General features: G+C 41.2%; 1 protein-coding gene across 2 annotated transcripts in view; it reads left to right on the top strand.

Moving 5' to 3' along the window:
- CMKLR1 (chemerin chemokine-like receptor 1) overlaps nt 1-26,361 on the top strand; it is a 91,642-nt gene that overhangs the window by 11,444 nt on the left and 53,837 nt on the right. The window contains exon 1 of one of the 2 annotated variants that reach the window (XM_083151447.1): nt 16,816-16,995. The exons of the other annotated variant lie outside the window; for it this stretch is intronic. The gene's annotated coding sequence lies outside the window, so the exon portion shown is untranslated. Of the gene's footprint in view, nt 1-16,815; nt 16,996-26,361 lie in introns of those variants that run through there. 2 annotated transcript variants of the gene reach the window in all.

Here is a 26,361-nt window from a genome sequence, read left to right as displayed (position 1 = left end):
AGTCAGGATATAGAATCTAGGGGTCTACATATTTAGCCATGTACAGTACATCTATCCTGCATTGCGGAAACAGTAATGAAATTAGTGCCCGGGAATAGACACCCATGTGCGCAAGCCCCCACATCGGTGAAAATGGGGTCAATTTGATTTGTAGGCCAGGCCCTCTAAATTCTGGGCATGCGCCTTGCATATTCTAAAAGTTGGGAGGTATGCACGAAAAGCAAATAAAGTCCTGTTTATTGTATCTTAATTCCTTCCATCTGTTTCTATTAATAAGGAAAACTGAAAGTAGCCAACATTGTCAGGGAAAGATCTATAAATGCAAGCATCACGGCATTATTTAATTTTCCACATTCAAAATTAAGCAAAAAAATGTATGGAAATCTACAGTATGGTGACGTTCATTTCTAAACAATTATGTGCACTTGCTGGTCTAATTTGTGCTTTTTCATTTGCCAGCATACAAGTGAAATAATTAAAAAGTTAAATTGTTCTCTACTCTGATTCCACATCTTTAAATAAAAAAAAAAGTTCCTAAAAGTACTGATTATACACCTCTAAACATTACTCTTTTCATCAAATAAACATTTATTTAATTGCTTGTTAGGGACAATTACAGCAGTTTTAAATCATGTGTACCAAATTTTGTTTAGTCGCTGTGAGGCTAGCATTTTTAACAGATATTTTGATCTCTCAAGGGTTAACTCATATGTAAAAAAAAAAAAAAATGGCTATAGCAATGTGTTCAGTTTTGTTTTCCACCTCTATTACAATTTCCCATCAGTTTAAAATGCAACTTTGATTGCAGATCAATAACAGAAATTACTTTTTTTTTAGTTTACCTTGAACTTTAGTTGGTCTTCAATTCCTCATCTCTCTGTTCTATAATCTCCATGCTAATTGTGTGATTGGTTTGCTTATCTTACATGAACCACGCTGCCTCTATAATATGTTCTACACCAGGCCAATGACACATGTTGATTGAGGGCACCTCATTGCAATGCTTAATAACTGGAATGTAATTGGGAGATAAAGTTCCAATGCATAATTTATCTTCAATTCTGCACAACCTGTGCTGTGGATGATCTGCTGTGCTACATCAACATCAGGGAAGTAATCAAGTGCTAGGGAGATTTCTGAATAGCGCTTTTCAAAAAGTAATTATCATTCGCCACAGAACAATGCTCAGTCGCTACAAGCGACATGCTTAGTGACACATGCTTTTGTATTCACTGAATCTCAAAGAAGGCATTTTATTGGCTACTAAGTATAGTTCTGATACTTTAGCAAAAAGTATTTGTACATTTTAGGAGAGTCAAAAGTGAGAAGACACAATTGGCCTGATGTACTAAGCTTAAAAGCAATAAAATGGAGAGAAATAAACTGTTAGCCAAGCAGCTCCTAACTGTCACATTTTAATTTTATGTCATTTTCAGAAATACAGTTGCAATACTGTATCCCAAATCAAGAATTCTTTATGTATCTACAGGTTAGACATTTCATTCAATCTCAAAAATTGCCAATGCTAGATATGACTGTCACTGACCACTCTATGACCTGATGATACTCACCAAAATTTGCCTGTTCCACCTCAGATATTATAATACCACATTTAAAAATTTTGATAGAGACAAACAATGGGCAAAAGTAACCTCCTTTTGGGAAAAGGATATACCCTTTTTAGATTCACGTGATAACTTTCGTCATAATATTTCAAATACATTTAGATGTCTTCATTCTGTCTCCCTACAGGAAACACATCTCAAATTTCTTCACAGGGCATACAGATGGAGCGTGGCCCATCTTTGCAGGGGATGGCGGAAGATTCGCCAGCCGCCATCCCCCGCCAACCACCAGAGGGGACGTGCACGCACGAGATGCGCGCGCATCCCCTTACAACGGGGCTCCCCCTGGGTCCCCGCCACCTCGCCGACGGTCGCCCCGGGTTCCCGCCGCTTTGCCGCACCCCCTAACCCTGTCCGTCTCACTGAAGCGGAGATGGATAGGGTTCCCGGCCCCCCGCCGACGGGAAACTGGGACGCACGCGCGTCGCAGTCTCTATCGACAGTGCTCGCCAGAGCAAGGGATCTGGCGAGCGCCGGCCAAAGATGGGACACGCTCCATCTGTACATTGCGCCTAATCAGAGAACACATATGGTCTCAGAAGACTCTGGCTGTTGTATTAAATGTAATATAAATAAAGCAGATTTATTTCATTATTTTTGGACTGAATTTCTAAATTCTGGTACAAGGTAATAGATTATATCAATAAAACATTAAATATAACAATAAACAAATAACCAAATGCATGTTTATTTCTCGATTTTAAGGATTGGTACCTAGGCCCAGAAAAGAAGAGGATCAGTTCAGTAATAACCATCATATTAGTAATAGCCAAAAAACAAATCCTCATACATTGGATAAAAAAGAGTGCACCTTCATTATCTGCAGTGAAAAATATGTTACTTAAGATCTTGTATTATGAACGAAGAGCAACACTTCCTGATGTGGAATAAGGAATACAGAAATTTGCTAAAAAGTGGGAACAATACATTGATAGTCTAAATGGAGATACACAAAAATACATTTACAAACTTTTTTAATCGACCTCATGGTTTTCAATTAGACACTTATCAAGAGCCCCCTAAGAAAATTTTCTTTCTTCAGCTTTAATTTTAATTGTGTATAAAATATATAAAAAATCTAGTCCTGTCTTCCCCATATCCTAATACTCCCTTCCCCTTTTCCCTTTTATGTTTAATATTTTGTAGGAAAAATACTTAGTTAATTACTCCAATGAGATACATTAAGTTAAGCAGAAATATACTCATTGTAATTTGCTATAATAATCTGCATATGTATCTCAAAGTAAATTTTTATTGTAACCGGTATTAAGGTGTCACTTCATATTAATTCAAATGTACTTCTTAATTTGTATAATTTGTGAAAAATAAATACAAATATTTCTCAGTAACTATCATGCCACAGGCTGTGTTTGAAAAATGTCAGTTAGTAGCTGGTTGGATGGTGGTTTATCACCCTCCATTTGATCACTTTTCAAGGCTTAGGACATCTCGCCCAATATCAACATGTCATAGTAGAGTGAATTATGTGACTAGTGAGGGAAACAATGCCAATATCCTAACTAAGAATTTGACATCACATGAGCTACCTTACTTTGAAAAATGGATTGCATTTCAGATGTTAATGTGTTAATTGTTTATACCCTTATGCTTGGTTACTGTATAGCATCCGGAGCTGGATTGTTTTATTATATTACCATCTAACCAGAGGGGAACACAGTACACTGCATATGACATAAGCAGATATGGGTCCCAGTAGCTGGTGACAACACAGAGTAGCTGGTGACAACACAGAGGTTAAAAGTGAGGTCCGTTATAGTGCATTGCTCAGAAGTTTCAGAGCTGTAATTATAATTATTCACTATTCAACAATTACTATTATGAAAGTGACACCAGCAGTATGCATTATGAGTCAGATGTATCTAACCTTCTAAAGAGTGGAGAGGTAGCCTAAGCAACCAGTAAGCTTTTACCAATCGTGTTGCCTATTGGGAAAAGGCTCTGGAAGCCCCCCATATTACAGCCTCATAGCTATCTATGTGGCATGCTGTGTTATTGATACACATGATGATCTACTGTATACATATTGTGGTAAACCTCTGAATACTGCAGTTTTTGGAGATTTTCTGCTTTGATACATCCCACTGTTCATGATATAAAATAAAGCAAAATGCATTACATTTTGAATGGGATGCATTCCTCCACTGATAGCATGCATAGCAGTGTTTATCAATGAAATATGAAATTAAATATGAAATATTTAGATTTAAACAAAGGACATCTCTCATAATAAGATACTGTATCTCCTTTACGATGTGGAGACGTCTGGGTTTATAGTCTAGTCTGATTTGGGACGATATGACCCGATTCAGACAGATCCGGCCAAAAAATTGGACCAAATTGTATGTTTTTGACAAGCGATCCAATACGCGGTTCATTGCGCATCGGATGGGATCCAAAGGTCGGACCTGCAAGCAGATTTGACCTCATAGTCGGACTCCCCTCTCCTGGCCGGCAGGGAGCGGGGTCGCATTCGATACATCGCATCGGAAGGTCCCGGGGGGTTGAATGGCTATACACTGTTGCGATACATTGCAGCAGAGTATGGCCAGCTTATGACCCAGGAGCCCTTTTGTGTATGCGTAACATATAATAAATACAATCCTGTTGTCCTGTCACTGTCATGATGAAAAGCCCATAAACTGTATGGTTCAACCAAATGGTATTTTAAAGGAAATTCGGAAAAGTTGAAAATAATGAAGTGTCCAAATAAGACATAACATTCTTTTCATCATTGAAAATAGGAGGATACAGCATATGTACATGTTTCTTATGAGATATTCAAATTCCCACTGCTACCATGGCAACACATTTAGAAGAAAAGAACAAAAGATCAACTACTGTATACATAAAAATAATGTTCCCCACTCACAATAAATCACAACATACATAGGAAATTCTATTTATTTTGAAGTCATATGCTCCTTGTTTATACCTTTTCAAAATTTAAATAGACTTCATTAATAGGGAAACAAGATAACAATCATAATTCCTCTCATGATAAATATAAAACCAGATTTTTTTGAATAAACATTTCTATTAGAAGTTGAGTATCCTGTATCCGGACATCCCTTATCCGAATTATTCCAAAAACCGTGGTTTTTGGAATCATTCGAAAATTTTTTTTTATTTTAACCCCCCTAACCCTCTTTTCATACTTACCAAGTCCCCGGGTGTCCACAGCAGGCCTCCGGCATCTTCTCCAGGGTCTCCTGCGGTCCCAGGAATGCATTGCGCGAGTGTGCGCGCGCGCCGGTGACGTCACCGGTGCGCGCGCACACTCACGCAATGCATTCCTGGGACCGCTGGAGTCCCGGAGAAGATGCCGGAGGCCTGCTGTGGACGCCCGGGGACTGCGTGGACGCCGAGGGACCACCGGACACCATCAGGGGACAGGTAAGTATGCTTTAAAAAAAAATATTCCAAAAACCGAAAAATTCCCCTATCCGGAATGCTCGTGGTCCCGAACATTTCGGATAGGGGATACTCAACCTGTATTTGTAATTTTATTCAGTATACACATTCCAGATGAAAAAAAGTTCCATGCATATTCAGTTTCCACTATTTTATATCCATTTGGACCAGGAGAAAGCTTTACTAAGGTCCTTTGCTGCCAGAGCCCTGATTGACGGCAAGTTCTGAATCTAAAGTACTGCATTGACTAATGGTTGTTTTGACCTTCTAAATCATGGGTCTTCAACCTATGGCACTCCAGATGTTGTGAAACTACATGTTCCAACATGCATTGCCACATTTTTTCCTATAAGAGCATGCCAAAACTGTCAGGGCATGCTGGGAAATGTAGTTCCACAACATCTGGAGGGCCACAGGTTGAAGACCTGTGTTCTAAATAGAACCATCAACCCTATATCAGCCCATAGTTGTTTCTAAACAACTATTGCATTGGGGTTTGCAGGCTTGCACAGATCCATGACATCAGTGCAAGCAGGGCCGGTTCACCCTAGGCAAAAATTCAACTTATTGCTCTCACCACCACCAACACACCAATAGTGACTTTCCAGAACCTCAGGTGAAAATGGGGAGGTGGCGTCTTAAGGCTAATACACACTGGGCGATTTTGAGCTGAATGTAGTTCAAACTTGGTGTTTTGAGCGGCTTTCAGCTCAAAGCCGCCCAGCGTGTTCGGCCCGGCGATGAGCGGTGATGCACTCTCCCACATCATTGCTGGGAAAGCCGTTCATCTGCTAGTCTATGCAAAGCCCTCCACCCTCCGATGACAGTATCGGGCAGGAGAGAAAGCTGCTCAGTGTGTATGCAACATCGCCCAGTGTGTATGGACCTTATGAAGATCAACACCGACCATCTGTATTCAGTTCAACAAGGATGCATCTCTCAGAGTCATCCTTTATTTTATGATAGACTCAGAGGTACACAGCAGATTCTAGAGAAAATATATAAATGTATCAAAATTGAAAATATTAAATACACTTGGATTTTAAGACTGGTAGTGTAAACAGGGACTGGTGGCACTGTAGTAGGTTATATTGGCCTCTTTTGGAAACCAGTTTCAGGGAGATGCTAATGCATATGGTATGAGAGTTTGCACAGCACACCACTGAGGGCGCATGACATGACCTGATACAAGCTGCCGTGTGGCCTTGTATCCGTCGTGCAAACCTCCCAACATTTATAGTGTGGTCAGCGGGACTATCATGCATGGCAGTAGCTGCACACTCAGGAAAGGGTGTGTGGCCTCGCACAGAGGGGGCATGGCTTTGCAATTGTGAGCCACGTACCCATTTTTGTCACTGTGGGGAAGCACTTTGTGAGGTTATGTCCCCAGCCCCTCTTTCTCCATGAATTGACATTATGCGCATGCACACAGCATCTATTCACCATGGTAGAGGGGTCTTCCAACTGCCCTCTGATGCGGGACTGTCCCATTTTTTACATACAATGTTGTGCTCTGCAAAACATTCAAAACATTCTTTCTCTCTCTCTTGGGTAGCAGGGTGGCACTCCAATAGGGTTTTGCAATGGTTTTGGTGCCTGGTCCATAAAGTAGAAATACAATGCACTTACCCCCCATGAGGAATGAGCACACAGACAAGCCAGCCTTTATCTAGTGACAAATTGTGAGTGGCAATTTGTCACTAGATAAAGGCTGGCTCGTCTGTGTGCTCTGCTCCCCTGAAGAAAACTGTCTGTGCCCAGTTGAAAAAGCTGTTAGGACAACTGCTGTTACTGTTTCATTCACATGGAATCCTTCCTAGTGGGGGGTAAGTGCATTGTATGTATATATATATATATATATATATATATATATATATATATATATATATATATATATATAATATATACACTTAACATCGGCACTCACCTTTCCTAGTTTTGGGGTGCCCTATGGCTTGTGACCACATTGTTTAAACAGACATTGTAGGGGCTCTGCACACACTACATTAACTGATAATAAATAGTGGAGATTTGGTTCATGAATTGATCAATGCATTTAAGCCTGCAGCCCCCTTCACGGGACCCCACTGTTCTGCAGGTCCTAACACTATCGCTGAAAATGGCTACAATACACATAGCTATCACATCAATGTTTGATTCCAGGCATGCTATCTGGTCTGAAGCTCACAGCACACTTTGCTTTTATAGGTGAGCAGCTACCACCACACCTGTCACTAATCATCTAGGGAAATGGTTAACATAAGCTATGGAATCTTAGTTAAAACATGGTGCATGAGAGAATGTGACCACAATAAGACTAATTTAAAAAATTAATCTAATAAACAATATATACACTTAACATCGGCACTCACCTTTCCTAGTTTTGGGGTGCCCTATGGCTTGTGACCACATTGTTTAAACAGACATTGTAGGGGCTCTGCACACACTAAATTAACTGATCATAAATAGTGGAGATTTGGTTCATGAATTGATCAATGCATTTAAGCCTGCAGCCCCCTTCAAGGGACCCCACTGCTCTGCAGGTCCTAACACTATCGCTGAAAATGGCTACAATACAGATGAGGATTGCGTCCGCCTCGCGGCCCCGCTGCCCGGATACTGAGACGCGCGTGCGTGGGGGACGCACGCGCGTCTCAGTCAGATGGAGCGCCGTGGTCGCCAGCAACAATAAGACCCGTTCCATCTGTACCTTTATACTATGGACTGTGCACCTCCAAATGATGCCAACCATTTATTACACTACAACTGAGTGCGGTCTTTCATGACCTTTATATATATATATATATATATATATATATATATATATATATATATATGATAGGAAAATGCAGCACTCCACGGCAGTAAAGCAGTAAAAAAGCTTTAATATCCAAACAACGTTTCAATATCAATTCGATATTATCATCAGGTTCTTTTATATATATATATATATATATATATATATATATATATATATATATATATATATATATATATATATATATAAAAGCAGGAAGAAGCAGGCAGCGGCACTCAATAGGGTTTTTTTCTTGCAGCACTCAGTGTGAGCAGCAGACACACAGCACACACACACAATTAACACAGATGCAGAGTAGAAGCAGCACAGCTGCTCACACTGAGTGCGGCAAGAAAAAAACCCTATTGAGTGCCGCGGCCTGCTTCTTCCTGCTTCTACACCTATGATCCGGAGGGCACCAGGGTAATTTGAACCCAGCTGTGGGAGTGCCAGGCCGACCACGCAATCTATTTATCTATCTATCTATATACGCATACCATACACACACATGTATATATATATATATATATATATATATATATATATATATATATATATATATATATATATATATTGAAATATTGAGGGACAGGGAGGTCCAGATCAGCTGCTAATCATTAGGCAGTTTACCCTGTACAAAGCATTCTTTATCATTTTATAGTACAGGATATATACATTTTAAATATTTATTTATTTATTTACAGTTTCTTATATAGCGCAGCAGATTCCGTTGCGCTTTACAATAGTAGACAGTGATAAGACAAACTGGGTAACAACAGACAGACTTGGAGGTAGGAGGGCCCTGCTGCAAGCTTACAATCTATAGGGATGTAGGGGGGAAACATAAGGACAGGCACCAGTAATAGCATAGCAGTTACAAGTCCAGAAGGGAAGCTATATAATACATAAGTGCCTCAGAGGGTTATGCATGCAGAACTTAAATATGATAGGCTTGCGTGAAGAGGTGAGTTTTCAGGGAACGCTTGAAAGTTTGGAGACTGGTGGAGAGTCTTAATGTGCGTGGAAGGGCATTCCATAGGATGGGAGCAGCCCGATAAAAGTCCTGTAATAATGAATGGGAGCTAATGATCCGTGCAGAAGAGAGACGCAGATCTTGTGTAGAGCGTAGTGGTCGAGATGGGAGATATTTTGTGATAAGTGCAGAGATATATGCTGGTGCAGTATGGTTAATAGCTTTATAAGCAAGTAGAAGTGTTTTATATTGAATACGGTAATATACAGGCAACCAATGGAGGGACTGGCAGAGTGGATCAGCAGACGATGAGCGTCTTGCGAGGAAGATCAGCCTAGCAGCAGCATTTAAAATTGATTGCAGTGGTGAGAGTCTGTTCTTGGGAAGACCAGTTAGGAGACTATTGCAATAATCAATGCGGGATATAATGAGTGCATGGATAAGAGATTTGGTAGTGTCTTGTGTGAGATAGGGTCGTATTTTGGATATGTTTTTTAGATGCATGTAACATGATTTGAAGACAGATTGAATGTGGGGAAGAAAGGACAGTTCAGAGTCGAGGATGACCCCTAAGCAGCGAGCTTGTGGGGTAGGGTAGATTATCGAGTTGTCAACAGCGATGGAGATGTCAGGATGGTAACTGTTCTTAGTTGGCGGGAATATAAGTAATTCCGTTTTGGAAATATTGAGTTTGAGTTGGCGACAAGACATCCAAGATGAGATGGCAGAGAGACAATCAGAAACTCGACCCAAAACCACTGGTGACAACTCTGGGGTTGATAGATAGATTTGAGTATCATCAGCATACAAGTGATACTGAAATCCGAAAGAGCTGATTAGTTTGCCAAGAGAGGAGGTATAGATATATATAAATATTTATTATGCTGCTAATATAATTATCCTCTATACTTTCTTAATGATCTATCCTCTTTCAAACCAATGACATCACAACTTCCTACTATGTGTCACCACTATCTTTACACAACTCCAACTATTTTTTTTTTAAATAACCAGGCAGGAAACACATAATAAATATTCTAAAATTACGCAATATTTTTTACCAATATATCTTGTTTGACATGAATTGCTATTCAATAAATTGCTGCTAAAATAACAAAAATACTAAGTTGAGAGCATAACTGTTAGAACTGTTGGAGTTGTATAAAACAAAAAGGAGAGTTCGGTGAAATGTAATTTAAAATAATGTATTAGTGGTTTTGTCAACTCAGACACCTTCCTTTGAGCAAATGCACATTTGTTATTGGTAAGAACATGGATGGGAGCTGCTGTGCAAACATTTGCATGGCTCAATGATAGGATTTAATGAGTCAGAATTAATATCTGGAAATGTTTTAAAACAAACAACAAACAACCATTTTCTCTCAAATGCTGAAAAATTGTTGAAAATGGTCATTCATGCAATTTGGTTAGCTCAAACAGATTTAACCAACTTACGTGTCATCGGTTTCTTGGCATTTGGAAGCATATAGCCCATCATGAGTAGCGTTGATTTGGTTGCAAAATAGGAAAAACTAAAAGTATTTTTAAAAGAAAATAGCACATTGAGTATGGTTCCTGTTGATAGATCTACAGTGTCTAGATAGACAGTCAATAGGTCTACCTCAAAAGGTTGACATGCGATAGATCAACAGGGTTGAAAGGTCGACAGCGTCAAAATGTCAACATGAAAAAGGCAGACACATGACAAGGCTGACATGAGTTTTCATGATTTTTTTTTGATAGGCCGGTTTGGTCTTACATCCATGTTGGCATAGAGGGAGAATATAATAGTTTGCCGAGCATAGCGAGCCATACGAAGGTATGCATTACACTAATTTGGGGTGCATGATGACCGTTGTTGACACTGACACCGAAAAAATGGGTAAAAACTGATGTTGACCTTTTTTCATGTGTCTATTTATTTATTTACAGTTTCTTATGCAGCGTAAAAGATTTTGTTGCGCTTTACAACTTGTAGTAACAAACAAACTGGGTAACAACAGACAGACTTGGAGGTAGGAGCGCTCTGCTCTGTTCATGTCAATCTTTTTGACCATGTTGACCTTCTGACCCTATTGTCCTTTTGACCTTGTCAACCTATTGCACGTCGACCTCATGGGTTCGACCTATTGACTGTCTACATAGACACTGTCTGTCTAATAATCCACACCTTACTGAGTGCGTAGATCTGCAATAAAAGAAGGAAAGAAAAAAGTAGTGATGGGAAAAAGTGGAGTGAAATAAACAGAAGAATGAGATATGAATAGTGGTGCAAACAAACGAGCTTTAAATATGTTAGTAACATCTGCTGTCATCAACATCATGTCCAGTAGAGAAGACAGGTAGAGAGGAGTACGATGGCGAGAGAGGACCGGAGACTAGAGGGGATAGACAAGATTTCAAAGAAATAGAGCTAATTGATGATACTCAAATCTATCTATCAACCCCAGAATTATCACGAGTGGTTTTGGGCCAAGTCTCTGAATGCCTCTCTGCCATCTCATCTTGGATGTCTTCTCGCCACCTCAAACTCAATATTTCCAAAACGGAATTACTTATATTCCCACCAGCCAAGAACAGTTACCATCCTGATATCTCCATCACTGTTGACAACTCGACAATTTACCCTACCCCACAAGCTCGTTGCCTAGGGGTCATCCTGAACTGTCCTTTATTCCCCACTGCACTAGAGATTCCAGCCTAGCTTCTGCATAATCTTCTGGCATGTTTTTGCTTTAAATTTATGTAACATCCACATCCACTGCACTAGAGATCCCAGCCTAGCTTCTGCATAATCTTCTGGCATGTTTTTGCTTTAAATTTATGTAACATCCACATCCACTGCACTAGAGATCCCAGCCTAGCTTCTGCATAATCTTCTGGCATGTTTTTGCTTTAAATTTATGTAACATCCACATCCACTGCACTAGAGATCCCAGCCTAGCTTCTGCATAATCTTCTGGCATGTTTTTGCTTTAAATTCAGTGGCGGATTCAGGGGGGTGGCACCCAGGCACGTGCCCCCCTGTCATTTGTAGCTGAGGACCAAGGCTTTCCAACGAGCCCAGCCCCGTGTCTCTAGTCCCCCGGGAACCAGAGATATCACCTGGCAAAGCTGTAATGTTTTTTTTCCCATAGGATAATATGGGACCCGTCAATTCCGACCCCAACTCAGTTCCGACGGCTGCCAGTTCCCCCCCCTGACATCACAGCAGCTTGTGGTTGGGCCTTCAATATGATACCAGGCTGGTCCATATCGATCAATCGGTTAAAGAGATATTGCGGGTAAACCGATTTTTTTTATTTTTGAAATGTAATTTCATGGCTGTTCATGTTCTTTGAGGGCAGATTACTCTGGAACCAAATGTTCCAGTTTCACTGGACCAAAATCATTCAAAGCCCACTCAAAAGTTCTTCAATATGATACTTGTTTCATGTAAATGGGTCAGTTGGTTCCGAAGATATAGCCGGTTAAATGAGATAACCGGTTAAAGGGGGGGAGGGGTGGTTTTCTCTCCCCCTCACACAAGAAAATGCAGGGACTAGGCTGGTGTAAAAGGGGCCAACCTGGGAATGCATTTTCTGATGTGAAAGGGGTATTATTTCAAAAAGCCAGGACCTGCAGTGCTCTGAATACAGCCAGGCTCTGCCACTGTCAGTGGCTATCACTTCTGCCTGGAGGCGGCTGTCCCCCATTTACTGTGAGCATGTATTCCTCCTTGGCAATGAGTATGTAATCCCACATGGCAATGAGCATGGAACCTCTGGCAATGAGCATGGAACCCTTGGCAATGAGTATATAGATAAGCAGCACTTGGCTCAATCCGTGTGGCATTATGTGAATTTTGTCTCAGTCCATGTGGCATTATGTGAATTTTGGCACAATCCGTGTGGCATTATGTGAATTTTGGCTCATTCCATTTGGCATTATGTGCAAGGGGCAAGTATAATGGGAAACAAAGAAAACACAGGGGTACACTGCGCTAAATATCAACAATTCTAATGAAATAATAATGTAGTGCCAATTGGATGAAAGAAATGTGAAATATTTATAAAAAAAACCATAATAAGTCAAAGATCCCTTTCTTCCCCAAAAAAGGGGGGATGGGGGGTATTTAAAAAGAAGAGGAATAAATGGTGTAGTCCAGTTCATATGGTACCGTATTCAGTAGAAGCCATACATCGATGTATGGCTTCTACTGAATACGGTACCGTAAGAACTGGACTACACCATTTATTCCTCTTCTTTTTAAATACCCCCCATCCCCCCTTTTTTGGGGAAGAAAGGGATCTTTGACTTATTATGGTTTTTTAATAAATATTTCACATTTCTTTCATCCAATTGGCACTACATTGTTATTTCTTGAGAATTGTTGATATTTAGCGCAGTGTACCCCTGTGTTTTCTTTGTATCCTAATGGGGGCTGACTACCCCCTTTTCCACACTGCAGCTTGGCAGAGCACCTCTTATCCATTCCGTCCCCTACACCAGTGGTTAACTTGTTACCCACTACCCTCCCAACGCAAGTATAATGGGGTCTTGTATTTTGTTGTATAATGTGTAGAAGTTGTATATGGTGTTGTACACTACACTCAAGGACACGCCCCCTGTTGAGTGGCCACACACCCTTTTCCAGAGCGCGCCTTCGGCGCGTACACAACTACATCCTTCACTTTTGTCGCCATGGTGGGCCTGCATACTTTAAATGCCAGGGCCTATTTTTAATCCCATTCCCACCCTCTCTCTGCCGCTCTCCTAACATGTACACTGGCACCACTAACAATGCCCCTCCCCCACCTAAATCCTCTTTTATCATGGTGCCCCCCCCTGTCATTATATCCTGGATCCGCCCCTGTTTAAATGTATGTAACATCCACATCCACTGCACTAGAGATCCCAGCCTAGCTTCTGCATAATCTTCTGGCATGTTTTTGCTTTAAATGTATGTACATCAATAGATAATTGTATTTTGTTAGATGTATGTATAGATTGGAAGGTTCTAAACAAGCCAATATTAGCATACCTCTTGGTTGGCCAATCAGGCTAGTTTATGATCTCTGTACAATTAGCATTTCAATCAGATGGGCAAATGGTCTGGCCTGGCCTTGCCCTTAATTTGGGATAGTATTTCTGTAGGGTTAGAAGCAAGGTAGCTTGCTGACTTTCAGCTTGCTGTTTTAACAAAGGGTGTTATTAACTAAGGGTGCCATCTGAACAGTTAAAGAAACAGTTTTACAAACATTGAACAACTACATAAAGAAATACCGGAGGAACAAAGAAGGACATAAAATTAAACATCATCCACTGAAAATTCAGAATTCTGCAGTGAGTTACCTGACCCAGCATCACCTACAGTCTGCACAGCCAGGAAAATGAACTCCATACTGAACCAATCTCTGTACCAGAGCCATGGTTCCTCAATCCTGTGCATTCCCTATTCACTCTGCATGCTTTCTGCCCATAGCAGGGTGTGTTGTGGCATGGCCCACGGTGCAAAGCTGTTATGGGTGAAAGGTGCAGATAGAGGGGAAGGGGGAGGATAGGAGGAAGAAGAGGACTACTTTGTCCATTCTCTTTACCTGCTGCCTCATGTCCTGACCATCCCTGCCATGCTTACTTCTTGCCTCAGGTCTCCTTACCTGCACCTCATGTCACCTGTCTGTCTCCCCCTCCCTCTAGATTGTAAGCTCCTTAGAGCAGGGCCTTCCTCCCTCCTGTTCTCATAGCACTCTTCTTGTATTTCACTACAGCTCTCTTAATCATCTACAATCTATACCTGCATCTATTCTCATTCACTTCCTATATCTCAGCTGTATTGTGTATTAAGAATTGTGCTTTAATTGTGTTATGTCTAGTTCTGTGTACCCTGTACTGTTCTTTTGTGTTCTATATGTACAGGACTGGCTGGTGCAATCACCGTGTGGCGCCGCTGATTGGCTGCCTGGGTGCTGCACAGCTCAGTAATGATATGTTCCCCATGTCTGTGTCCCTCATTAGAGTACATCTAGTATATATATCAGTACTGTTACCGGCTGTGCAATCACCATGTGCCACCGCTGAATGGCTGTCTGGGTACTGCACAGCTCGGTAACTATGTTCCCCATGTTCGTGTCCTTTATTAGAATGCGTTCATATCTGTATGTGTGATGTACATCTGTACTGCCATTGTTGCCTGTTCCTTGTACTGATAACCCTTTGTATTGCAGTATGTGCATTGTTATTTTTAATGTCTGTGAAGAGCCTTGAGTCCTGTTGGAGAAAGTGCGCTATATAAATAAAACTTACTTACTTACCATATCATGTTACATGCTTCTAAAAAACATATCCAAAATACGACCCTATCTCACACAAGACACTACAAAATCTCTTATCCATGCACTTATTATATCCCGCATTGATTACTGCAATAGTCTCCTGGTCTTCCCAAGAACAGACTCTCGCCACTGCAATTTATTCTAACTGCTGCTGCTAGGCTGATCTTCCTAGCAAAACGCTCATCGTCTGCTGATCCGCTCTGCCAGTACCTCCATTGGTTACCTGTGTTTTACCAATATAAAACCCTTCTACTAGCATATAAAATTATTAACCATACTGTATCACCTTATATCTCTTTATTTATCTCAAAATATCTCCCATCCCAACCACTCCGCTCTGCACAAGATCTGCGTCTCTCTTCTGCACGGATCACTAGCTCCCATTCACTATTGCAGGACTTTCATTGTGCTGCTCCCACTCTATGAAATGCCGTTCCACGCACAATAAGACTCTCCACTAACCTCCAAACTTTCAAGCATTCGCTGAAAACTCACCTTTTCAGGCAAGCCTATCATATTTAAGTTCCATACCCCTCTGAGGTACTTTGTATTATATAGCTTCCCCTCTGGACCTACAAGGTATGCTATTACTGGTGCATGTCCTTGTGTTTCCCTCCTATATCCCTATAGATTGTAAGCTTGCAGCAGGGCCCTCCTACCTCCAAGTCTGTCTGTTACCCAGTTAGTTTTATCTCTGTTTACAATTGTAAAGCGCAACGATATCTAATGTGCTATATAATAAACTGTAAATAAATAAATAAATAAATAAAATAAAATAATTCATGGCTGGGGGGAGGGACCAGCCATTTACAAGTAGAACTACTGTACAGTACATTATATTCAATCCTCACAACAATAAATCCAATAGAGTGTAGTGAACATGCTTGATCCTGGCACCCAGGCTCTCTGACACTATAGACTATAGAGTCGCTGACAGAATCACAATTATTACTTTTTCTCCATGAATTGCTGGGGAATGGAACCGTTTGCAGAGTTTTGATAACAACATAGGTGGAAAAAATGTCAGTTTCTTCCCAGTCAGTTCTTCCAGACTAGAATTCCAACTGCCATATCCACCCCAGGGAATTTTGGGTGGGGGTTGGGGTTTGGGTGTACATTGCAAGCTCCCCCTATTTTTGTGAAATATTATAATAAATTTAAACATTGATTTATGAAACGTTGTTTGTGTTCTATGAGGCCAATGTGTCATTGTAAAAATCCAACATGTTGAAAATCTTCAATCTTCAATTTGCCAATTCCGACTCAGAAAATGATCGGCCTTTGGCAAGGCTTTATTGTTGAAGAATTGCCCAATGCACCATAACTAGTGTTATGCTTTTCTCCTCACCTAGAGCCAATTAATCGCCTCCGATTCCGAGATGTAATAGTGTGTTCACTGCTTGAAGTATATCGCTGTTCCATGCATATGCCTATGTTCCACCAATGTGCCATTGGTGGAACATAGGCATGTGCATGTCACAGCTTGTAATATGCCCATGCCCACTTTCCTAGGTGTTCGCCTACTGTCACCGTCACTGGGCACAAACAGCTTGTGCTTTTGCGCATGGGCATTTTTCCTACTTTCTGTATGGGGAAATAGTACGTTCACTTCTGACTAAGGCCCTCTGTGTCTTTCAGAAATGTAATAAATGTTAAATGGGAAATGAAACTGTCAGACTGTGAAAAAGGAAATTAAGAAAGCTGTCATCTTTAAAACTTGCAGCAGTAGATAACAGCTGATGTAAAGAATGGGGATGTACAGTAACTCTGCACAATGTAAGATCGTGTCAACAGTTTGGGGAAGGCAGAGCTTTTGTCATTGAAGATACCGCTGAGACTTTATTCATAAGAAAGGTAACTAATGTTTATATAAAATGATTACCTTCAATGTTATTCTACAATATCAAGGGTTATTAATATTTGGTCTGACCTTTGTGATTTAATATCTGTACGGTCTATATTTATGGAGCTGCTATATTTTTTGCTTTTAGACTTAAAGTAGAATTTAAATGTATTCTATGTTGTATTGAATGGAAGTTTTAGTTTCCCTTTTCTTGTATTGTTAGAACAGCTCATGCCATATATTTGGGAATTATTCACATTTCAGATCAAAAATGGTCATTAACAAACAATACCTTTATGTCATAAATAAATCATTTAAGTGAGCAGACATCAGCGCTGCCTATATGAAGTAGTCACTGTTGTATACTGGAACATTTTATTCAAAAAGTTGTAATGTGATTTCATCCAAAATTGAATTGAGAATTAAAAAAGCATTCAGTTAATAATATGGATATGATATTGGGGTACTGGCATTTTGGGAATTACTGGCCCTTTTGACCAGCTGTAGCAGTGAAAGACTGGGACTAAAAATTATCCTTGGTTTGCGCACACACAGAATCATGTCATCTCTCTCCACTTTCTCTCCCTCCAAGGCTTGATACATCTCCATCAGAATAGTTCATGGAGAGCACATACTGTAAATTCAGTATAATGCAAGTCTCTAATAACTGGATAAATGGAATATAATCATAAAATACAATAAAATACATTATTTTGATAACAAAATCCATAACAGCTGTGCCATAAATTTGTCTTTCCCACAAGCCTTATAAGATATTTTTCATTGTATTCTTTGATAATTTGTACAACTATCTCTAGCACAGGATGTTGTTCCATTGTCTACAGGTGCAAGTATTTGGGGCATATTTATTACAATTTTTTTGTGGTAAATCCTCTAGACACAACCATTTTTAGGACTCAAGGAGTATAGGAAATCTTTCAGCTCGGCACTCCCTTGACTGGTACAGCCACCATGGATGCCTCCTGGCACAATTAAGTAGAGAGGATTGAAATCAGACAGCGGCACTCCACGGATTTGAAACAGCATTTTTTATGTGACCAACGTTTTGGGGAGTTAATACCCCTTTATCAAGGTGTGCAGTGAACAAATGGGGTGTGTAAAACATTTTAAGTACTTACAGAGTCTGCAAATTTACAGCTCCAGTGTGCAGGGCAGCGCCGCAGCCTCCAGCTGGACTTCCAGTGTGGGTGGATGTACAGTAGATGGGGGAGCTTAGCACCATCACATCTTTGCCAGGCTTAGTTGTTATGTTAGTTTGGAAACCTTGTTCACTGGAGCGCAGGTTGAACGCTGGCGCGGCTCCACACTTCCGGGCTGCCTGCGGTAATAAAATACAAGCATAATAATGGACATATAAATATACATATACAAATACAGCGCTCAGTGATGACAAATAAGATGAAGGGAGTCTTCACCCTTCAATAGTAATAAAATGTGTTTAAGATGCCATAAGGCAATGTATTGTGGATGCAGTGGGGATCATAAGCTGAAAAATATGTCCTGTAACTGTAACATGTTACAGGATGTCCTGTCCTGTAACATGCCAAAAACTATACATTGGAAAAACCACCAGGACTATGAGAGAGCGCATGGCTCTACATAGATCCGCAATCAATAAATGCATTAATGGGAAAAAACTGTAGACCAACCTCTAGCGAGACACTTTTTGGAGATGGTGCACAAACTGTCAGAGTTTAAACATATGGCCATAGACTGTATCCCTGCTTCTATACAGGGAGGGGACCCTACCAGCACACTGCTACAGAGGGAGGCGTGTTGGATATACTGTACCAGCTCAATACTTGTAAACCCCACGGACTCAATGATAGATTGTTAATAAGTACTTTTGGTTATCATTAAGAAGACGTAGGGTATGGGTAAAAACCGGACCAGGACAAGACCCCCAGACCGCCGGACCGGACATCAAATTCTGCGGTCCAGAGCTTGTAGCGTCCGGTCCGGGGGGTGTTCTGTCCGGGGGTGTCCTGCCTGGGGGGGATGCCTGACACCTGTCACCAGGGAGTGGAGGAGGGGGAGAATAAAGCCTCCCTGTATGGTCCGGGCATGTAGCAAAAACCGGACGTTCCGGACCACCTGGGGAGACAGCAATCTCCTCTTCCCCATGTCCCTGATGATAGCTATCAAAGGGAACCCCCCGGATAAGACACCCCCTGGACGGGACACCCCCCGGACCGGACTCTACAAGCTCCGGACTGCAGATATTGATGTCCTTTACGGCGGTCCGGGGTTAAGTCCGGGTCCGGTTTTTACATAGTCCCGAAGACGTAACAGTATAGTACTGCAATGGTTTTGAACTAATAGCATTTTTCCTGATAGCATACAATATCAACCTGCTTAGGAAAACTGTGGGTAATATAACCCAGATTGCCAACAGATATGATAGGCAAATATCCTTTTTCTGGCATTTATTTACTTATAAATTTTGTAACATGTCTGGAAAGTTACATGACATATTTTTCAGCTTATGATCCCCACTGCATCCACAATACATTGCGTTATGGCATCTTAAACACATTTTATTATTAATGAAGGGTGAAGACTCCCTTCATCTTATTTATCATCACTGAGCATTGTATTTTTATATGTTTATATGTATATTTGTTTGTCCATTAATATGCTTGTATGTTGTTACTGCAAGCAGCCAGGTAGTATTTGAGAGCTGTCAAGGGATGCCCCTATAGTTCAAAGTGGCGGGCTACCGGTTGATCCACCTCCCTGTCACCTAAATTAAAATTAATGGCTGATCTGTGAATTCCGAGAGAGTTGTATGCCCCATTTAGTACAGCCCACAGGGGCATACAATCTCATATATAACATGAGTTGATTGATCTACATGTAAGCACAGATCCGATATCAAAGCTTTTATAAGAATGCTTAAAGGATTTTCATTTGACAATATGGTGACATGTAGTACAATTAAAACAACTATATACTGTACATTGCCCCTAGAATATATTCAATTCCCCTGACAATGCGCATGTAAACAGCTGGCAACAAGCATGTAACTCCAGTCAATGATCATAAAACCCCTGGCTACAGGCATGTACCCTTGGCAATGAGCATTAACCCCTTCAGTGGCAATCCCAAGAATTTTCCAGGCTGTGCCTCAGTGCCCAGTCTGGCAAGCCCAGAAAATTCTCGGGATTGCCACTGTTTACAGCCGGGCAGCACTGCTGAGTTCAATCACCGAACTCAGGCAGCTTCAGCGCTGCCCGGCTCCCTCCCCTCTGTGGTGCCACCTCCTCCCTCCTCCCCCCTCCCCTCTAGGTTTTGTATTGAAGTCCCCAGTGCCGGCTTATGACAAGCCGGATGCCGGGGACAGGTACGCAGTGTGGGGGCACAGGCCTGGGCAGCCGCTGATTGACAGTGCAGCGGCTCTGCCCGGACCCACGGAGGCAGTGGTGTTTTTTTTTTTTTAAGGGAGTGCTCTCCATAAAAAACTCGCCCAGTGGGGAGCACTCCCCAAAAAACCCCACCACTGAAGGGGTTAAACCCCTGGCAATGAGCATATAGATAAATTACATTTTAATAAATGTATGAGGAGGGGGTTTCATCTTTTGCCATGGGGGCACAAAGATTTTAGTTATGCCACTGCATTAAATCATTTATTACAAACATATTAACATTATTCATTCATTAAAAATTATTTTAAAGTTTTGTAAAAAAAACAACACACACACATATATATATATGTAGAAGTGATCAGGCGGCACTCGAAAACTTGTTAAATAATCAAAACGGTGTATTGCACAAGCAATTTCAAAGTTTCAAGAGTGTTTCCCCTTCATCAGGATCAGGAAACTCTCTCCGAAACATTGAAGTTGTTTGTATAATACACCGTTTTGATTATTTAACAAGTCTTCGAGTGCCGTCTGATAACTTCTACCTATTACTTGGCTACTCGCCCCTTAGGAGGGCACCGGAGTGGACAAAACCCTGTGGGGGTGGCGGGAGTGCCAGAGGCTGCGTTTCTTGTTAGGGTATTCTTGAAAGGTTTCTTAAAAGGGTATATATCTATATATCTATATATATATATATACTGTATATATATATATATATATATAGATATATATATATATATATATATACATCCTGATGATGAGAATAAATCTCGAAAGATCTTGAAGAACCAGTGCGTGGTCTCCGTTCCTTTGAAAGTCGTCCGAGTGCCGCCTTATTACACACACACACACATATATATATATATATATATATATATATATATAAAACTCCTCCAGAAGAAAGGCACTCCACACAGATAATTGCACAAACAAGCTTGTTTGTGCAATTATCTGTGTGGAGTGCCTTTCTTTTGGAGGAGTTGTATGAAATTTTGAAAGTGTGCACCCACCAAGTTGGACTTTTATCACTTCATGGAGTGCCGGCAAAGTGCAAGTATATATATATATATATATAAATATCCAAATGAGGCACGTCACTCCGGGTCTTGCACAAGACCCGGAGTGACGTGCCTCATTTGGATATTTGTATGTGGTTGAGGGTCACCCCGGCAACCGAACGAGCACCCGGGCAAGTATTCCTATGCAAGCTGGTGGGCAGTGCCGGATCATTTGCAATATATATATGTATATATTTATGTAGGCAGTTCCAGTGTAGGTCACAAGAAAGGGCACTCACCACCAATAGCAGGTAAAATCTTTTAATTGACAAAGGTCAGCATGGGATGTCATGCAGAAACAAGCAGTGGCGTTTCGGGGCTCGGTGGCCTGTCTTCAGACAAAATAATGCATTATTTTGTCTGAAGACGGGGCCGCCGAGCCCCGAAACGTCATTGCCTGTTTCTGCACATGGATTAAACTTAATCCCACTGAATTCACCCTATTCAAGTCTCCGAGTGCCGCTTTTTTCTGATTGCCATATCAGGAGGCTGCCATACCTCCCTATTGAGGGCACCGGAGCCAGTTACTAGAAGCCTTCACCCAAGTCCTGAGTGCCGGGCACACATCCCTACATATATATATATATATATATATATATATATATATATATATATATATATATATATATATATATATATAGTATTGTTCTTTGGGGCACTCACGACTCTATCAGTGATTGCAACAGCAAATAAAGATAGCACACACGGGTTAGTGCTGGGTCAACTATTCCGGGTGTTTGAACCCTTTTATCAAGACATAACGCTATCTCTTTATAAAGGGTTTAAACACCCGAAATGTTGACCCAGCACTAACCCGTGTGTGCTATCTTTATTTGCTGTTGCAATCACTGAAAGAGTTGTGAGTGTCCCTAAGATCAATACTTCTACTTTATTCCCTGCAAGGAGAGTGCCAGGCACATTTCTCTTTCTCTCTCTCTCTCTTTCTCTCTCTCTCTCTCTCTCTCTCTATATATATATATATATATATATAAATAGATATCGGGGCTTCTGACAATAAACTTTTTATCTGATTTGAACAAAAATGAACACAAAACTCCTCACAAAGAAAACTGAACAGAGCATTTCTCATTACTGTTTTACTTTAGTTCCTCTTTGAAAACTGCACTTTCACACTTTGGCTATTTGTACAAGAATTACACGTTTAGGCTGTGGATCTTCCTCTTACATAACTGATAAAACAGCTGAAAAATCATTCCGGAAAAAGGCTGAGAAATGGCTTGCAAAGGTATTCAACACTCTAAAGTCAACAGACGTGTCTAAATTACAAAAGTTACCTACAGTACACAACTTGTTCCTGGCAGTATTTTTATTGTGATCCAGTAGATTAATTTCAAACACATAATTCATTATTTCTCTGCAGAATTTTTTATTAAATAAATTTAACCTGGAAAAAAATATAACAAGATGCCTATTCCCTACTGAGGAAAATCACTCCCTCAACACATACCTCCCAACATTTTAAAATAGCGTTTCGGGATCCCGCACATTGATAATGACCTCTCTCTATGGCCCTTATTCTGGTTGGTGCGGTAATATCCGCGTGCGTTCGTGCCGCTGATGTTTTGTGTCTGCGCATGTGCAGAGGCATCTCTGCGCATGTGCGAGCGGGGCGTACGGCCAAATCCCGCATGAAATGTGAACACTCCGAACAGGGGGTGGAGAGGGGTGTGAAGGGCTATTTGGGCTCATTACCATATGCATACGCCCCGCATTTCATGGGCGTTCCCATGCAAACGCTGGGCGTATGTAAGGTAATGCAGTCGTGACGCACGTGTAGGGGGCGGACATATGACATCGCCGGATGTCAGCTGCCCGCCCAGATCCCTGCTTTTGCACAGAAAAATGTCCGTGTGGTCTGAGGTTGCGGGAGCTGGTGGACCACTCGGTCCTGCATTCGATGGTCTACGACCATCGAATGATGGGGGAGGTTCCCTGAGATGGAGGAGGCGTATTCCATGAAAAATACACGTGCGGTCCGTTCGGCCAGCTTCTTACCGCGTACGGACGGAGTTGCCGATCCGTATGGAAGGCGGGGTTTCGCACGCACGGTCCTGGCCGCATATTCGGATCTGGCCGCACCGATCAGAATAAGGGCCTATGTGCCAAATGAACCGCATGTTCAGTGGGTCCCGGTGACATCACTGAACGACCTAGTTTTCCTATATTATCCAATGTGTACACCCAATATCGGCTACCCACAGACAATGCTGTTAACTATACCGGCAGCAGCCAGGGTCACTCAGTGTGTATGGGGCTCAAAGCTCTAAACAATTCTGAGTTGGGGGTATGTTTCTGATGGATCTTTTGCATCTAGTATGTTTAAATGGTTCACTAACTTGAAAAACAACTGTTAAGGCCATATCTTTCATCTGTGTAAACTTGGACCTTCCACAGCACATGGGGATAAATACTTATACATGCAGTAGTTTTTACATTTTAGTTTTTAAAAACAAATACAGAATTCTGAGTTTTAAAATTGACTTTAAGTGGTTTTAAAAATAAAATAGTGACTGGAATTTGCAACTCTTTTGTGAGCAACTGTATATGGATTTATTAGTGATGTTGTGTTATTAACCCTTTGAGTGCCAATTGAATTTGTCAAAAATTGCCAAGCAATCATTTTATTCATCATAATGACCTGTGTAATGTTTACCTTATATAGGTAATGTTTGAAGAAAGAGAAAGTACTCTCTCTTTGTGGGGGCACGTTCATTTTGCCTGTTTTGATCTATTTTCAGCTGAAAATCACCCAGTGTGTATGGGCCAGCGATGGGAGACTAGCGATGATGCACGCTCCTGCGTCATCGCTAGCAAAGTCTCCCATCTGCTGTCTAATTAACAGCAGGTGGATGTTTTGGGGAGTGTCACTGCCATTTTCTGGGAGGTCACCAGAAAATGCAGGCATTCCCCAGCCAATTGTAGTCCCCCCAGGGCCATTGCTGTGCTGAGCAGTCCTGGCTTACTCAGTGCTGCGCACGGGGGAAAGTTCTTCAATGGTGAATGGTTTCTCCCAATGTGCATGGCTGCAAATGAAATTGCAGCCATGCACATGGGTGGGATTTCATCCTGGGTGGGGCAGAGTTTACCTAATTGCAGGGCTCTGAACATACGTAGCAAGTGGTGAGCAGCAGCGTTCAGCCAACAGCCAGGGACCCCCGCTACCTGTCTAACTACTTCGGCACAGATAGACACTCATCCTGAGTGTGGAGCAGGACATTTCTGCACTGGTATTAACCAACAGAAGTCCTTGCCACCACTCTTCCTCAGGACAGCAGTACTATCCTTTTCTGCTAACCCTGAATATTCCCACGGATCTGTCCACAGGCAATTATTCTTGCCCTGGACTACAATACACAAGCATAGATCCTGGAATTAGAAGAGGGTATCTTTCCCATTATTTCTCCACCTCTATCCCCCTTCTTACACTGAAAATTATCCTTAATTAAAGACCAATTAAGAATGTTGTTTGGTTACAGGACTAGAAATATTGTAAACTGGTAATTAAGGTGTGTCGCAGCATGGCAATTATACCGTGAGTACTCAAAAATACAAAAGAGCAACTTATCTTCTTGTTCTTTCACGTATAAACCATTCTGTACCACAATTTAAAGCAATTGTTTTATAATTGACCTCAAGTACCTAAGAACTGTTATTGTTCAGCTTACAAATACTAAATTGCTACAATGTTTATCAACATCTAGATAAAAACATACAAAGTTACTGCCCAATTGTAGCACATATTCAGACACGAGTCTATATCATCTAGCAATTGTTTATTATTAGCAATAAGGTTACAATGAAAGATCACCTTGATTGCCTATTCTAAAGCCCCGTACACACGGGGGCGATAGGGGCTGAAATCGCTGGAAATATGGTCGCAGGTGACCATATTGCCAGTAATGGGAGTGTGCCTCGGCGATAAATCGCTGGGTGCGCGCTCCCGTTTTCTGCCCCGTTCTAATCGCTGGTCGCAGGAGCTTGCTCCTGCGACCAGCTGATTACCTCTGCGGCACCACTGGCTGAGGTTCCTTTTCATCAGCGACCATCTTTGGTCGCTGATGAAAAGGAGAGACTGAGCAATATATTGCTGAGCCATATATTGCTAGACAATATATGTCCCCCGTGTGTACGAGGCTTTAGACCGATTATTGCTGTTTATCCAATCTTGAATAACTGTGGTTATATAAGAAATTATCTCATATAAGTGCGACAGTAACTGTTTGATTGCAAGCTAAAATGTTACTGGGGTTATCCCATTGATTGTTTGTTTCATGAATGATAACAGCCATTTGCCTGAATTTTGAATAAATTGTGGTCTATAAAAGAAATATATTTCGCATTGTTGCTATTAGTTACCTTTAAAATAACAGAAGATCAGAGTTATTATTTGATATTTAGAGGATAAACCCATCTTTGAAAAGTGGAATATATGGTACATTTCTTTAGTGCTACTGTATATATCATCCTCATTTTTGTGTTTTATGTTGAGTGTGTTTTAGTATGCCCATTTTATTCTTGAAATCCATAAATAAAATTAAAAGTTAAGTTTTAAAATACTTTTTTCTAAGCAGCGCCCCCAGAAAAATAGAGTACTTTATTATCTTTCCTTTTAGTACTGTGATTACTCTCAAGGTGCCCTCAGACGCATCGATCCCGGCGTGCATTCTGCGTTTAACTAGCACACATAGCATCGCATCGTATGCCTTGTGCATGCGATGTGCATGCGATGTGCATGCGATGCGAAGCTATGCGATAAAAAGCTAGTACAAAAAGTATGTGCAGCACATACTTTTTGTACTGTGCGATGCGGTGCTGCAGGAGCACGCACCCCATTGCATAGCATCGCACCGCCGGGATCGGTGCGTGTGTGGGCACCATCAGGGGAGAACCTCTACCAGCTATTATATTGATACAA

This window comes from Crinia signifera, chromosome 1 (genome assembly GCF_055691185.1).
Source record: "Crinia signifera chromosome 1, ASM5569118v1, whole genome shotgun sequence".
In the NCBI taxonomy this organism is placed as follows: domain Eukaryota; kingdom Metazoa; phylum Chordata; class Amphibia; order Anura; family Myobatrachidae; genus Crinia; species Crinia signifera.
Note: the sequence above shows the minus strand (reverse complement) of the source record. Positions and strands in the feature narration are given on the sequence as shown.